At 41.2% G+C, this 14176-nt stretch overlaps 1 protein-coding gene across 10 annotated transcripts in view; it reads left to right on the top strand.

The window, feature by feature from the left end:
- The window catches only part of MYO6 (myosin VI), a 166671-nt gene that overhangs the window by 15474 nt on the left and 137021 nt on the right, over window positions 1-14176 (top strand). The window contains exon 1 of one of the 10 annotated variants that reach the window (XM_034766172.1): window positions 3294-3311. The exons of the other annotated variants lie outside the window; for them this stretch is intronic. The gene's annotated coding sequence lies outside the window, so the exon portion shown is untranslated. Of the gene's footprint in view, window positions 1-3293; window positions 3312-14176 lie in introns of those variants that run through there. 10 annotated transcript variants of the gene reach the window in all.

Below are 14176 nucleotides of genomic sequence, written 5' to 3'. Positions count from 1 at the left end.
TGTCCAATTACCAACCCCCTTTCCCCCCCCTCCTCCAAAAGAACATGATGGAAACAGTAGTTAACAGAAACATATTTTTTATTATCAACTACACATGGGACTGGGAAGTGAAACTTGGACGGGGGCTTGTGTCAGGCGGGAAGGAAAGAACTTGTCAAACTTTGGGGAATGAGAGCCTTCTGCTGCTCGAGCTCTCTGCAGGGGTGGAGTGAGAGTTAGCAGGGACTCTGCCGCCTCTCCTTCTGTGCACTTTGGGTGAAGGGAGTATGGGACTTGGTGGCGGGGGAGGGCGGTTAGAGATGGACTGCAGCGGGGCTCTGTCCTCCTGCCTCCGTTCCTGCAGAACATCCACAAGGCGCCGGAGCGTGTCCGTTTGCTCCCTCAGTAGTCCAAGCAGGGTTTGAGTCGCCTGCTGGTCTTCCTGACGCCACCTCTCCTCCCGATCCATGTTGGCTTGGTGCATTTGGGACAAGTTCTCCCGCCACTGGGTCTGCTGTGCTGCCTGGGCTCGGGAGCAGGCTATAAGCTCTGAGAACATGTCCTCCCGTGTCCTCTTCTTCTTATGCCTAATCCTCCCTAGCCTCTGGGAGTGTGATGACAGGCTAGGTTGTGAGACAGTCGCAGATGGGGCTGTGGGAATGGGAAAAAGGGAGTGAATTCCTCAGAAAGATAAATGTAGTTGTGAACAAAGAACATAGTCTTTCTCTGTGAACAGGACCATGCACAGCACCTATCACATGCGCACTCAGCACAAGGTCGAATTCTCGGCCTTCGCATTCAGTGTCTGGGGTTTTGCAGAGCACTTTTGAGAACCCTGTCAGGACAACGGAATTGCTCTTGCACGCAGACATGGTAAGCCGTAGATTCGTGGCAGCTTAAAACTTTAATATTAGCAATGGCCTCATTTCACATTGAAATCAATGTCGGTCCCTGCTGCCAGCAATCCGGCAAGCAGGAAGTCTGCTCCTGTCCCACACCCTCGCAGCTGTCCCCGGGAACGATCCCTTTCGGCTGACCCTCTCCCGCCTCCACCGCGTGGCTGCAAACCAGCGGTTACAGTTCTGTAAAGGAACGGTAAAGCAGTCCCAACACTAACATTCCCCTACCTCATTCAAAGCAGGTCATCATGAGCGACATCACCCTCATGAGGATCTCTGAGAGCGACAGACAGAGAATGCTCCGGGAAAGCCTTCAAAGACCAGGGCCGTATGCCGCCATGCTGTGCCAAGCAATGATTCCGGAGTACTTGCTAGTCTCGTGGCGCGGCAACGTGTCCTACTACGGAGGACCCAATAAGGCCGCTCTCCCCAAGAACCTAATGCAGCGGATTTCAAATTACCTGCAGGAGAGCTTCCTTGAGATGTCCCAGGAGGATTTCTGCTCCATCCCCGGACATATAGACCGCATCTTACTGTAGCTGCAGTAGCAGGGACTAAACAGTAGAGCGGCTTGGGCAGGACAATCATGCAAAACCGGACATTGCTAGATTTTTTTGAAATACTTGCACTGCCCATGACTGAACCGTTAAGTTAATCAAACTAATCATGAGAAACCCATTTTTTAAATTGTTAATAATCATGTTCTGTTGTAAACATCTAAACATTTATTTGTAACACTTACTGGATGATCCTTCACCAGATTCTGTGTCCGGGGTAACGGCTGGGGAGGGTTGGTAGGGGATCTCTGTAAGGGTGATGAAGAGATCCTGGCTGTCGGGGAAATCAGCGTTGTGAGCGCTGTCGACTGCCTCGTCCTCCTCATCTCCTTCCTCATCTTCCCCGTCCGCTAACATGTCCGAGGATCCGGCCGTGGACACTATCCCATCCTCAGAGTCCACAGTCAGTGGTGGGGTAGTGGTGGCGGCCGCACCGAGGATGGAATGCAGTGCCTCGTAGAAACGGGATGTCTGGGGATGGGATCCGGAGCGTCCGTTTGCCTCTTTGGTCTTCTGGTAGCCTTGCCTCAGCTCCTTGATTTTCACGCGGCACTGCGTTACATCCCGGCTGTATCCTCTCTCTGCCATGTCTTTAGAGATCTTCTCATAGATCTTTGCATTCCGTCTTTTGGATCGCAGCTCGGAAAGCACGGACTCATCGCCCCACACAGCGATGAGATCCAAGACTTCCCGATCAGTCCATGCTGGGGCCCTCTTTCTATTCTGAGATTGCACTGCCATCAGTGCTGGAGAGCTCTGCATCGTTGCCAGTGCTGCTGAGCTCGCCACGATGTCCAGACAGGAAATGAGATTCAAACTGGCCAGACAGGAAAAGGAATTCAAATTCAAATTTTCCCGGGGCTTTTCCTGTGTGGCAGTTCAGAACATCCGAGCTCTTACTGCTGTCCAGAGCGTCAACAGAGTGGTGCACTGTGGGATAGCTCCTGGAGCTATTAGCGTCGATTTCCATCCACACCTAGCCTAATTCGACATGGCCATGTCGAATTTAGCGCTACTCCCCTCGTCGGGGAGGAGTACAGAAGTCGAATTAAAGAGACCTCTATGTCGAACTAAATACCTTCGCGGTGTGGACGGGTGCAGGGTTATTTCGATGTAACGGCGCTAACTTCGACATAAACGCCTAGTGTAGACCAGGCCTTAGAGTAGTAAGTGGGTGCTCTTTTTATTGTTTATAAATATCCAGATAAAGCAATAACTTTGGAAAGTAAAAAAGGGGAAATTCACATCTTAATGGGGGCATTAACTCTGAAACTTCCTGTTAACTTTGTTAATAGTGTTAATTCTCACTATTCATGTTAGCTGAAACAAACAGCTGCTTTGGGATTGTGGGTGAAGCTTGGGCTTCCCCAAATCCAATGTTGGATGTGCTCTTTTTCTAATGGTAATCTGTTTCTTTTAAATAACCTTGCACTTTCTGTAAAAATGATTGGAAATTATCTTCAGCCCTGCTTATAGTTTAATTTAAGAGGACGAGAGGTGTAGCCTGTTTAATTTATTTAGCATGGGAAGGCTGTTGGAAAGGGTGGAACCAAGGTGAAGAGAGGGTGGAGGCTCCAATAACATGGTATAATGGGGACACAGACTCATTTATTAGCCATCTGTTTCTCTGTATGGTTCTGTTTATGCTCCAGTTTAATGGACCATGAGTTACTTTTAGAATTGATGGACTTGATACACACTTTATATTTCTTTTACATTTTGTAAGGAAAATGTACATATGTATGTAATTTTTATGTTTTGTGTAGTTAATCATAAGTACATGCAAAAGAATATTCTCCTAGCCTTTGGTTTTTTTTTTTTTTTAAAAAGTGGGACTTAAATACAGAAGGACAAAGTGAATCACACCACCACGCAGGTAAGAGTATATTTTATAGGTACTACATTTCTGAGTAATGTGTCCTCAAAATCAAGGTATGGTAGTTCAGTATATATGTGTTCTCAATGAGACCAAGGATACCCTCATTGCAAGTAGTTTAGTGAGAACTAGAAAGAGAAAAATAAGAAGTAAAAATACAGGGTAGAGGAGCCATTCCAGCCAGAGAGAGCTGTCCATGAAAAGTAGTATAGGTTTGCTGGCATGTATCCAGCCAAGGATGGGTGGAAGGGTGGTGTGAGTCAGAGGGTAAGCTGTATCTTTGCTGTCTCTGAGGCACCCCTTCCAGGTGACAGGCCTATACTTGCACTTCTTTCAGAGTGGAATCCCTCAATTCACCCCACATTTGACCAGACCACAGCACCCCCTGTTCTCCAACCATTTTGCCTCAGCAGGTCCAACAGAGTTTGGACTCTGCTATAGATATCTCTCTGGGAGCTTGTGACTAGTATGAAGTTGCAGTGACAGAGAATAGCTTCCTCAAAACATGGTATGATTAATATTTTATAGCAATATAACCAAGTGAGAGGTAAGGTTAACATAACAAAATCTTAAATGCATATTGTCTTACCAAAACTGTCATGGGAAGGCTAAGTTTAAGTAGATCCCTCTGGACTTAGGCACCACCCACCCCCTTCAAGGGGTTAGGAAAGACAGGCTGCCCTGCTGCAATCTCTGCCTCTCTTGTGGTCTGATCTCTCTAGTCTGTTAGTCACTCCCTGAGGTCACAGGCATTTATCCATTTAAAAGTTCCTTTGTTCAAGGATTCCCACCTTAAGACTCACCCAGGTTTCAAGCAGGGCTCCTGGTCAAATGCAACATTCCAGGTGGGTTGGAGGCAAACTTTCAGCTGTGAGTTCCTTTTATTGTCTATTAGAGCTCCTTTGGGTTTCATAGATCCAGCTACACCACAAGACTCAAACAAAATAGAGATATACGGTTTTCTTAAAATTAAATAAAGATTTGTCCCCCAGTCTTTGCAGAGGGGTAACCAGCGTTGTGATAATCATGGTGTGCTGTGGATCTGTTAGGATATGATCTCCTAGGACTCTTTAGTGATATAAAGGGATGGAAAACATAATTTAAAAGCTTTTAGTTTTCTGGTTCTCATGAAGAATATTTAGTTTATTAAAACCTTTAAAAAATCCCTTGAAATCCAAACCCTACCTGCAGCAGAGGTTGTGGGTTTCCCCTCTTCTCTCGCCTCCCCAGCCCCCCAAGAGGGAGAAGTGCCAGAGACTCCATGAAGTCCACTAGGGACTTTGTTGTTGCTATTGATTTTACATGGAAGGTGCTCAGATATTACAGAGATACCTAGGAGTATAAAACCCTAAAATAGATACATTTTTTTTAAAACCACCATCTCCAAGAAAGAGTTTGATTAAACTGGCCATTTTTAGCAATTGTCCTGGTTATCATGATTGCAGTGTTTGCTGCTTGTGTACTTCCAAAAAACCATTTCCCTTGAGGAGAAGAATGCTAACTGAGTGTATCACCTACATGTATGTGGAACAGAGAAGATCCATGCTGGAATTAGTGCAAAATTAAGAACCTGTCTCTAGAATAAGTTACTATTGGATTTACCAATATTTACTAAAGTTCATGGGTATTGAACACTTCTTGTAAACATTTGACATGAGGAGGCCTGTTATATAAAGTCCAAAAAAGTGCCTGAGAGTTTAATGGATGGCCTTGAATTGGATTGAATTGGTGCAGAAGGCCATAAAACCAAATGGATACTTTAAAAAGTGTGTAATGAAATCTCCAGAATCTTTTCTTTGATGGTTATTAAACCAGGGTTGGGTTTTTGAGTTCATTAGTAACTCTCAGATATGGGAAGGAGCAAAGAGACTTACCATAAGTCAGTTTGGAAGGTCCAGGGGAAGGATCTTCAGACTTCAGAGTTAGTAACAATACATTTTTAAGATGGAGGGATTTCCAGGTGTAGTCAGTCAGAACATGCTGGAGTTGGTATAATGAGTTGAAGGTGCTGTTCCTGAGATCACAGAAGGTGTTAGAATAAAAAAAGTATAAGAAGATTTAAGTTTCTTTGAAGCTTGATTAAGAATTATTTGGCTTTATCCTCCTCTCCAAAGGATTGAGTAACTGGATAATAGGTTTAAATGTGCCAAATAACAAAACACATGGATCCTGCGGCAATTGATCTAAGTGATCTAATTAAATTGGGAAGAAAGATTTTTTCCTCTCACTTGTGTCACCTGGGAAAATACTAATGATATGTAACAGGTAGAGTTAAATTGGGTTGTGACTGTCTTTGGGGGAGGGTGGTGGGGAGGTTATGAATAGTGAAATGTGATTTTAAAAACGAGTGCTATGCCAAGTTAACTTCTCTGCGGTGCATCAGGTGCTCCAACCTCCCCTTCCCCAAACATATCATTGACCTCTGAGAAATCCAATGGCTGATTTATTTTATTGATGTTAGAAGAAGAGCCTCTGTTGCAACATTCCTAGATTGTATTTCTGGACATCTAGGGCAGGAGTGGATAGAACTGGTGCAGCCTAACATAGCATTTTCTGATTGCTTTAGGAGAAGGCTATGTTGATTACAAAGCTGTGTTGGCCACATCTTAGAAGTCCACATCAAGTATCCCACTACTACATGAAACACTACATGTGATTTCTCCCCAACCCTCCCTTCTCCACCAGATGGCCCTAAGAAAGGGTAATAATTTATCTAGTCTAAAACCTCTGATGTATTTTACAAAGGAGTCTCTTTTGCATTTATTTGTGTCAGGAAGTCCTGTTTCCTAAATATGGGGAAAAATACATATGCAGTTGCTTAAGAGGTAGTAGTAGGTGCATGTGCTTTGCTAAATACACATTTTAAAACTTTTTTTTAACCTCCAAAGAAACTGTTCAGAAACTCTGTACTCTTTGTGAACACTTAAAATCTACCAGTGTCAAGATAATTCATAGATTTTTGATGTGTATATTTCTGAAAATTTTGAAAACGTTATTGATGACATTACCTGAGTGAGAAATATAAAATTATTCTGATTTCTAAAAAATATTGTACAGAGACCTAATCAGAGATGTCATTTGGAGAACACCTTTTAAAAAGGTTTTGGGATTTTAGTCTTCCTATTTTTTTTCAACCTAACATTGTTAATACTTAAGGTGACCTTTGGATATCTGCCTCAATTTTTCCTGTTGTTTAGTAAGTAACATACGCAGTATTCAACTGTAGGTTTTGTGTGTCAAACTGTAGGAGAAAGTATTTAAAAGGCACAAAATTAAGCTAAACATTTAGCCATTTTTGTAATCCAGTGAGAGAGAGAATGTCTGGATTTATTTTCCTCTCCAATTGAAATAGGCTACCCTCACTCCCTTTCATTTTCCTCTTCTTTTCATCATGATGTCTGTATGGTAACTTTGGTACTTTCTTAAAAAGATAGTATTTTTTTATTGGACCAACTTGAGTGCTGTGTGTAAGCTCGAAAGTTTGTCTCTAATAATAAATATAATAATAATAATAATGTCTAGTGCTTTTTATCAGTAGATCTGAAAGTGCTTTATAAAGGAAACACTAGGAATTGAACCCAGATTACTAAGGAATAAATGAATAGCTTTGTTTCTGGAACTTGGCCAAGTAGTATGCGAATAACATTTTGGTAATGTGCTTAAGTGTTGGCATTTAAACAATGCTTTTGCTACCTCCAGTCTCCCTTTCTACAGGTCAGTTGTGCGGAGGTTATTCTCATGAGAAGAAAGGAAACTGCAGTGTAAATTAGATTCAACAAAAAATGAAAGCCTTAGTGTAAACTGAACAAAGGTTACGCTTCTGTTCAAAAAAGCTAAGGAAAGAGCATTTTGTCACATAGTGAAACTGCAGAATTTACAGCTTCCTGACTTCCTGCTGCTGTTTCCTGGTTTCCAGTTTACATCCTCACCTTCTGGGGAGATAGCACTTCTATCTGATTAGGCTACAGTAGCCACTGGATTGCAGTCAGACTACACTATGGGTGTTCTTTTCTGCAACGGCTACATGAGCATCTGGCTTGACAAACCCATTCAAGTAGGGCTCATGCTAGTTGCATTTGATTAGTCATATCCCAGTTTTAATATGGATTATACTTGTCTACAATTATTGGTTGATTGACCTTCCGTTTGGTGCCAGGCTGTGATGTCACAAATTCCCGGTTAATGCATAGCAGTGACCTCATTGAGAAGATTTGGACCTCCCATAATGTGGATGTTTGGTTAAAGGGTGGGATGAGCCTGAAATCTTTCCTCTCCCTTGTTGTAATGATCTGTTAAACTTCAGGCACTAGCTGCAAAGGCAGTCAACACCTGCCTTATTTTTCCATCCCTCTTTGGGGAGTAGGAACAGCAAGATGGAGATTTATTTGCGGGGAAGGGTGGTGGAAATATATGGCAATGTAAATTTCAATAGGCATGGTGTTGGAGGTGGGAGAGGCATGGAAGTACTATATTTTTCATCCAGGCTAGTAGGCAAAGGGTAATTATATTTCTTAGCAGCTTTTCAAGCCCTGAAAACATACAGGGAATTCAAACAACATACCATACCTTGAAGCCGGAGAGAGTCATGGGGGATTCTACTTTTATGGTAGGACCTCAAAAGGCCATGTGAAAGCCCTGGTAAAAAAAAAAAAATGTATCCATGCTCCTTTAAAGGTTGTTGAAGGAAAAAATGAAAGTGGTGGCACAGGAAAGATCTAGATCCCAATTTATACCTCCAAACCCCCTTGCCCTTGCCCCCTACAGGTTTGGAAAAGTAAATTAGTGACTTGACCTGATTTGTCTGTGCGTAGATAATATTTTTTGATTAGTTCCTAGCAGTTTTAACAGGTCGCTGTTCTAGCATGATGTTTATTGTGAGTTTGAAGTTAGTCACAGCCTAGCAGAATTTTAACTGCTTGTGTTACTAAATTTGGGGAGAATTGAGGATAATTTATAATTATCCTGTTTTTTTAAAGAAGCTTATGACTGGTTATATAATCTCTGAAAGGAAAAAATATTTTGGTAACTATTTGAGCGCTATAATAATGAAGATTTTTAAAGTAAACATGGTGCTGAAATACTACGCAGAGCTTTGCTCTGTACATATTAGACCTATTCTTCACTTTCATTGTAACCACTCCAAGTAACTCTCAAATTTGTGATTGGAGGTGTAGGACAAAATACCTAGAGAGCAATAGAGTACATTGCTATTGTTAGGGACCCAATAAATAATTAAAGGGATATTGTGTTTGTTTAAATATGTTTTGGGAAGCTGCAGATTTTTAACCTGAAGCAGCATTCCTGCTGGTTGATGCTAGAGCTCTGGATTCATATCTCACAGTAATTGCAAACAGAACTTAATAAACAAGAAGAAAAAATATCCTAGTTTACAAATGTGTTTGGAGATACCACAGCTTTTCCTTGTCAACTGTGTCTATTGTAAGGTACAGTACGTATTTTAGACACACATTGATCGTTTTCCCATCCATTCTTGTGCCATTCTTCAAATATACAGTTGATAAATTGCAACTCCTGGGGGCTGGCCCGAGTATGCAGACATCTCAGGTACTCCCTTAGCTTATGAAAACTGAAAATCTTCATTGCTAGAATTCCTTACAGAGCCAACAAGAGAAGAGGGCATTCTTGTTTAGTTCCCATAGGAAAAAATGTGGAATTTAAATTATTTATGATACTCACTGATGAATTAAGTGGAAATAAATGACTGGTGCTAGATATTGCTCAGTAAAGTTCTGTAGAAACTTAAGAATTAAGTGACTCTTCTGTTATCAAAAATGTGTAGCTGACTTGGTTGATAGATTACTATTCAGGAAGACTATGTGAATAGCCTTTATAAAAGGTCCTGGAAATTAGATTGCTGTAAATTAGTTGAAGAAAATATTAGTTATAAAATGCCTATGTAAGCATTACTAGTATATTTCAAATATTTTTGGAGAGAAATAAACTAAATGAAGGAGAACTGTAGTTATTTGGACTGCTAAAAGCTTTCAATGTCACTCATAAAAAATGTATTGGGAATTTGGACAACACCCAATTTATGTATCTCTTTAACATCAAATTCCTATAAGGAGAGAGAGCTTCTCATTTCCACTGCCAGGGAGTCATCAGCCTTTGTGTAAAGAAGAGTAGCTGGAACTGAACTTGACATACTTTAAGGTTATGCATGTGGTGAGAGAAAGGGCTTTGAGAAATTTGCTGTCAATAACATACCGTCCATTGCTGAAATCTGTCATCTCATCATCAAGCTGGTACACAGCCTTTGGGGTTTCCTGGACCCTTTGTTACTGTTATAAATGCCAATGACTATGGTGGGTAAAAATGCTTTGGTCTGTCTGCAGAAGACTGCACTATTCTATCAGACGCCGATCTGGCCCCATGCATTTTTGACCTTTAGGCTTGATTCTTATGGTTTGTTCTATGCCAAAATAGCTCTGTTTAGTACTGAATGTTGCAGTTCACCTACCAAAATACACGGGCTGCTAAAAGCACATTGTCCTAGTGCTCTGCTCTCTGCATAAGCTTCCCCAATGGAATATAGAATCATATTCAAGGTTTGGTCCTGATATTCTAAGCTCACTTTGGGATTTGCCCAGTTTACTGGAGGAACTAACTTGTTCAAGGGGACCAGGAATGCCTGTTATAGCCATGTTACACTAGAAAAATTGGAAGTCAATCTCAAGAGTGACATTCCTGAGTGCAGGAGATGGAGCTTTCATAGCAGCTGCCCACAACCATGAAGCTTGCTTCTACAAAACATTGAATTGACCACAAATCCCACTTCCTTCTGAACATGCAAAACTAATATATTTGATTTGACTTTCCCACAGTCACTGTAATTTTAAAATCCCCATCTAGACTGAGGAGAGAGCTTAACTTATGATATTCAAAATAAAAATTATGAAAGAAAAAATTGGAAGGCTCATGCATCTTGATTACAAATTAAATAAAATAGAAACTTAGTAGTCACGGGGTGAGAGGTAAAGGTGATCATCTGTTTAAAAACTGGATAAAAGAAATCAGAGAAGGATATATGGTCAGTTCTTCCTTGGAAAGAGGTTAGCAGTGGGGTGCTGCAAAATCTGTACACATTGAAGGTGGCAAAACTTGTTGATACAATTATAGATAATTCAACTATGTAATTGGGTAAGATGGCAAATGAAGTTCATTATAGACCATTGCAAGATAATGCACATGGGAAGAAATAGTAACTGTACTGGTTTACATTGATAGGCTCTAGCTCAGGGGTTCTCAAACTGGGGGTCGGGACCCCTCAGGGGGTCATGAGGTTATTACATGGGGAGGTCGCGAGCTGTTAGCCTCCACCCCAAACCCCGCTTTGCCTCCAGCATTTATAATGGTATTAAATATATTAAAAAGTGTTTTTAATTTATTAGGGGGATCGCACTCAGAGGTTTGCTATGTGAAAGGGGTCACCAGTACAAAAGTTTGAGAACCACTGCTCTAAATTAAACAAAAATGCACTGTCCCAAATTGTCTAAAATCTTGGCTTATCACAGAACACCAAGTAGGAATGAAACAAGTGGAGGGGAAGGAGAGTAGAGGAACGTAGGTGTAGCTGTAGACAGCTCATTGAAAATATCTGGTCAATAAGCAGGTCAAGGGGGTACAGAAGAGTACTGAAAAATGACAGTAGGATTATGTAAATTGTACACCTTCAGTTTGAATACTGTATACAGTGTTTGTCACCCCATCTCAAGACAGGTATGGCAGAAATAGGATCCAGAGAAGGTCTATAAAAATGAGCAGAGTAACTGGTAACATGATATATGTGTGTATGTATACACACAATATAATCATAAACAAAATGGAGTAAAAACTCGCTTGTGCATTCTTGTTCATACTGTCTCATAGAAGACAAGATCCTGAGTGAAATGAAAAACCAACATATTTAATATTGATGAAAGGGAGCTTGGGTGTGTGTATATTTTTAATATAGATTTTTGTAATTAACTTGTTGACCCCACTACCGCAAGATATTAATGTCAAGAGTTGTTAGGTCCCAAAAAGGATTGGAGACCTGAATAGTAAAAATTAGCAAGTTACTATAAAAAATTTAGAAAGGATTCCAACCCTGTGGATTAGAGAAACTCAACGACCAGTTTCTGGGAGTTAGTCAGATTATCCTTGCCTAATTGTCCATTACTGAAGCCACTGGTACAAGTCACTGTTGGAGATGATATAGCATTCTAGGCATTCTTGGCCTGATCTGCCATGACCTTTGCACCCATTTAAACATCTCGACAGGAAACTTCAGTAGCCTGCAAGGGCCTCTGTTGTCATAAGCCTCAAAGTCTCTTATGTTGCAACTGGGTGACGAACCGCCAAGTCTCACTAGCTCGGATGTATTCCAGTTCCTCCAATCCAAATTGTGACTATTGATAGCTCCTACATAAGTTGGGACACTTCTTTAAAGCACTTGATTTTTCCATAAAAAAATAAAACATTTTTTCAGTATTCTACATGTTTAAAGAACTGGACAGATACAGTGATTCCAATCCATGATTTTATTGTAAGGCTCATGATATTTGGTGTTTTTCTTAACTCCCTAGCTCCTGGAGTCATGTGATTGCATGAAAATTTCCTCTTTAAAAAAAAAAGTTAGGGTGTAAAGTTTGAAAACACTAACCCTAAAGGCTCAAAGCCCTGAAAGCAAATCAAAAGAGCCCAAAATGTATTTATTTTTAAAATCTAACCATTTTTAAACTAGTTCATGTTTGTGCAGGGCTTACCTCATGATTCTTGAAGACTTGGGGTTAACAATACTGCAGCAATAGTTGTTAAAAAGTAAGCTGTTATCAACAACTATCATATACTTATCCTAGTTAATTCATATTTCATTTTTATGCAACTTGCATCAAGACAATATTTAGTAAACATCCTGTTTTAAGAGACTGTCCCAATGTTATTCCAAACTTTCTGAGTATGATTTTGTTCCACTCCTTTGCTTAATTGCTTAAGCAATTGATCTTTATTGGTCCTTAGATTCAGGTCACTTCAAGCAGGTTTCACTTTTTTAAAAGAAAAAAATACGGTTTTGATAATGCTGTGTGGCGACTGTTGGAAATTGCTGATTTTGTTTAATTTTTTGTGACATTCCCCTGTTGTTCTCTGGACCTGTGATCTGTTAGGTCACTCCAATCCTCGACTCTGGGAGCTAGCCTTACCCTGTGGGAGCCCCTACTACTGGGCTGTTCACACACAGCCTCTAGTATGTAAGCTGCTCCCAGCTACGTGAGTGGGCGCTTTTGGCCAGCTGCTGCTTGGATTGTGCAACTGAATGACACGAGCCAATATCTCCAGTCCCAGACACAACCCTAGGAACCTCCATCTTGCAGTGTCCAGTTATGCCTGCTGGATGCTGCAAGCTTGTATGAGTTCATCAGTTTAACAATGAAATTGATATATACCAGACTTGTTATCCCAAGGGGAGTCTTTGACACACTTCAAACCAAATGCACTACTTCAGGTAGAATAACCAAACAAATTTATTAACTACAAAAGATAGATTGTAAGTGATTATAAGTCAAAGTACAAGAAGTCAGATTTGGTCAAATGAAATAAAAGCAAAACGCATTCTAAGCTGATCTTAACACTTTCAGTGCCCTTACAAACTTAGATGCTTCTCACCACAGGCTGGCTTGTTGCTTGGTGGTGCTGTCTGTAGATGGAGGTGGACGAGAGAGCATATGGTAAACGTTTCTCCCTTTTATCATGTTCTTTCTTCCCTCTTGGCTTTGCGCCCCCCCCCCCCTTCAGTCAGGTGAGCATTATCTCATCGTAGTCCCAAACTGACCAAGGGAAGGGAAGTGACTCACTGGAGAGTCCAACAGATCCTTTGTTGCTGCCTAGGTCAGTGTCCTTTGTTCCTGTGAGGCTGGGCTGGGTTTGTTCCATACATGCCCTGATGAGGTGTGAACTGCCCCTTTGCTCTTGGAGAGTTTTGCTAGGGCCTCTGCTCCTGGAGAGTTTTTGCCTGGGCTTGTTTTAAGCCACAAGAACACATTTTCAGCCTCATAACTATATACATGAAATTACAACCTATAACTTTACTATAACAATGCTCAGTGCATCATGAGCCTTCTGAAGACACCCGACATAACAAAATTTGCATTGGATACCACACAATCATATTATAAGGATGAACATGGGGGTGCAGGTGTTCCCCCGAGGTACAGAGTGTCACAATGGTGTCTACTAAACAAATTAGCTAGGCCTTATAGCATTCTTTTAGGCACATAAATATTACTAAAAATGTGAAACAGAGGCACAATGACTTGCCCGTGGCTTAAAAATGAATCTGTGACTAAAATAGGATGGCAGTCCTGAAAGCTCTAAGGCAGGGTTGGCCCTATGTGTTTTGTGTCACAGAATAGAAAATGTTTTCATCTCCCCCATACTCCCAAAAACAGGGAGAGTGGGGATTTGCAGCTCCGCAATGCAATCATTTGGCACCCCAAATATTGGTTTGCTGCCCTGCCCTAGTAATCTACACTAATCTAGTATCCCAAAAAGTGATTTTGAATTAAACAGAAAAACAAGTCACTGTCCACTATGTGCAAGTAGGGCAGGAAGGGATCCATAGATGGGAGTTTAGCTCTGGTCAGGATGTGGCTAATATGGAAATTGTGCTGGTCTGTAGTTCCGTTTCTGTTTCAGTGAGACAGGATTACTCCTCTGCCGAAAGCTATAGAATCATAGAAATCTAGGGGTGGAAGGGGCCTAGAAAGGTCATGTAGTCCATCTCCCCATGCTTAGGCCAAAACCCTGTCTGTATGGATAGAGGGTTTTGTCTTGCTTGTTGCTGTGGAGATGCCCAGCCTTATTAT

This window comes from Trachemys scripta, chromosome 3 (genome assembly GCF_013100865.1).
Source record: "Trachemys scripta elegans isolate TJP31775 chromosome 3, CAS_Tse_1.0, whole genome shotgun sequence".
NCBI classification, from domain to species: domain Eukaryota; kingdom Metazoa; phylum Chordata; order Testudines; family Emydidae; genus Trachemys; species Trachemys scripta.
This window is presented reverse-complemented; position numbering and strand designations above follow the sequence as displayed.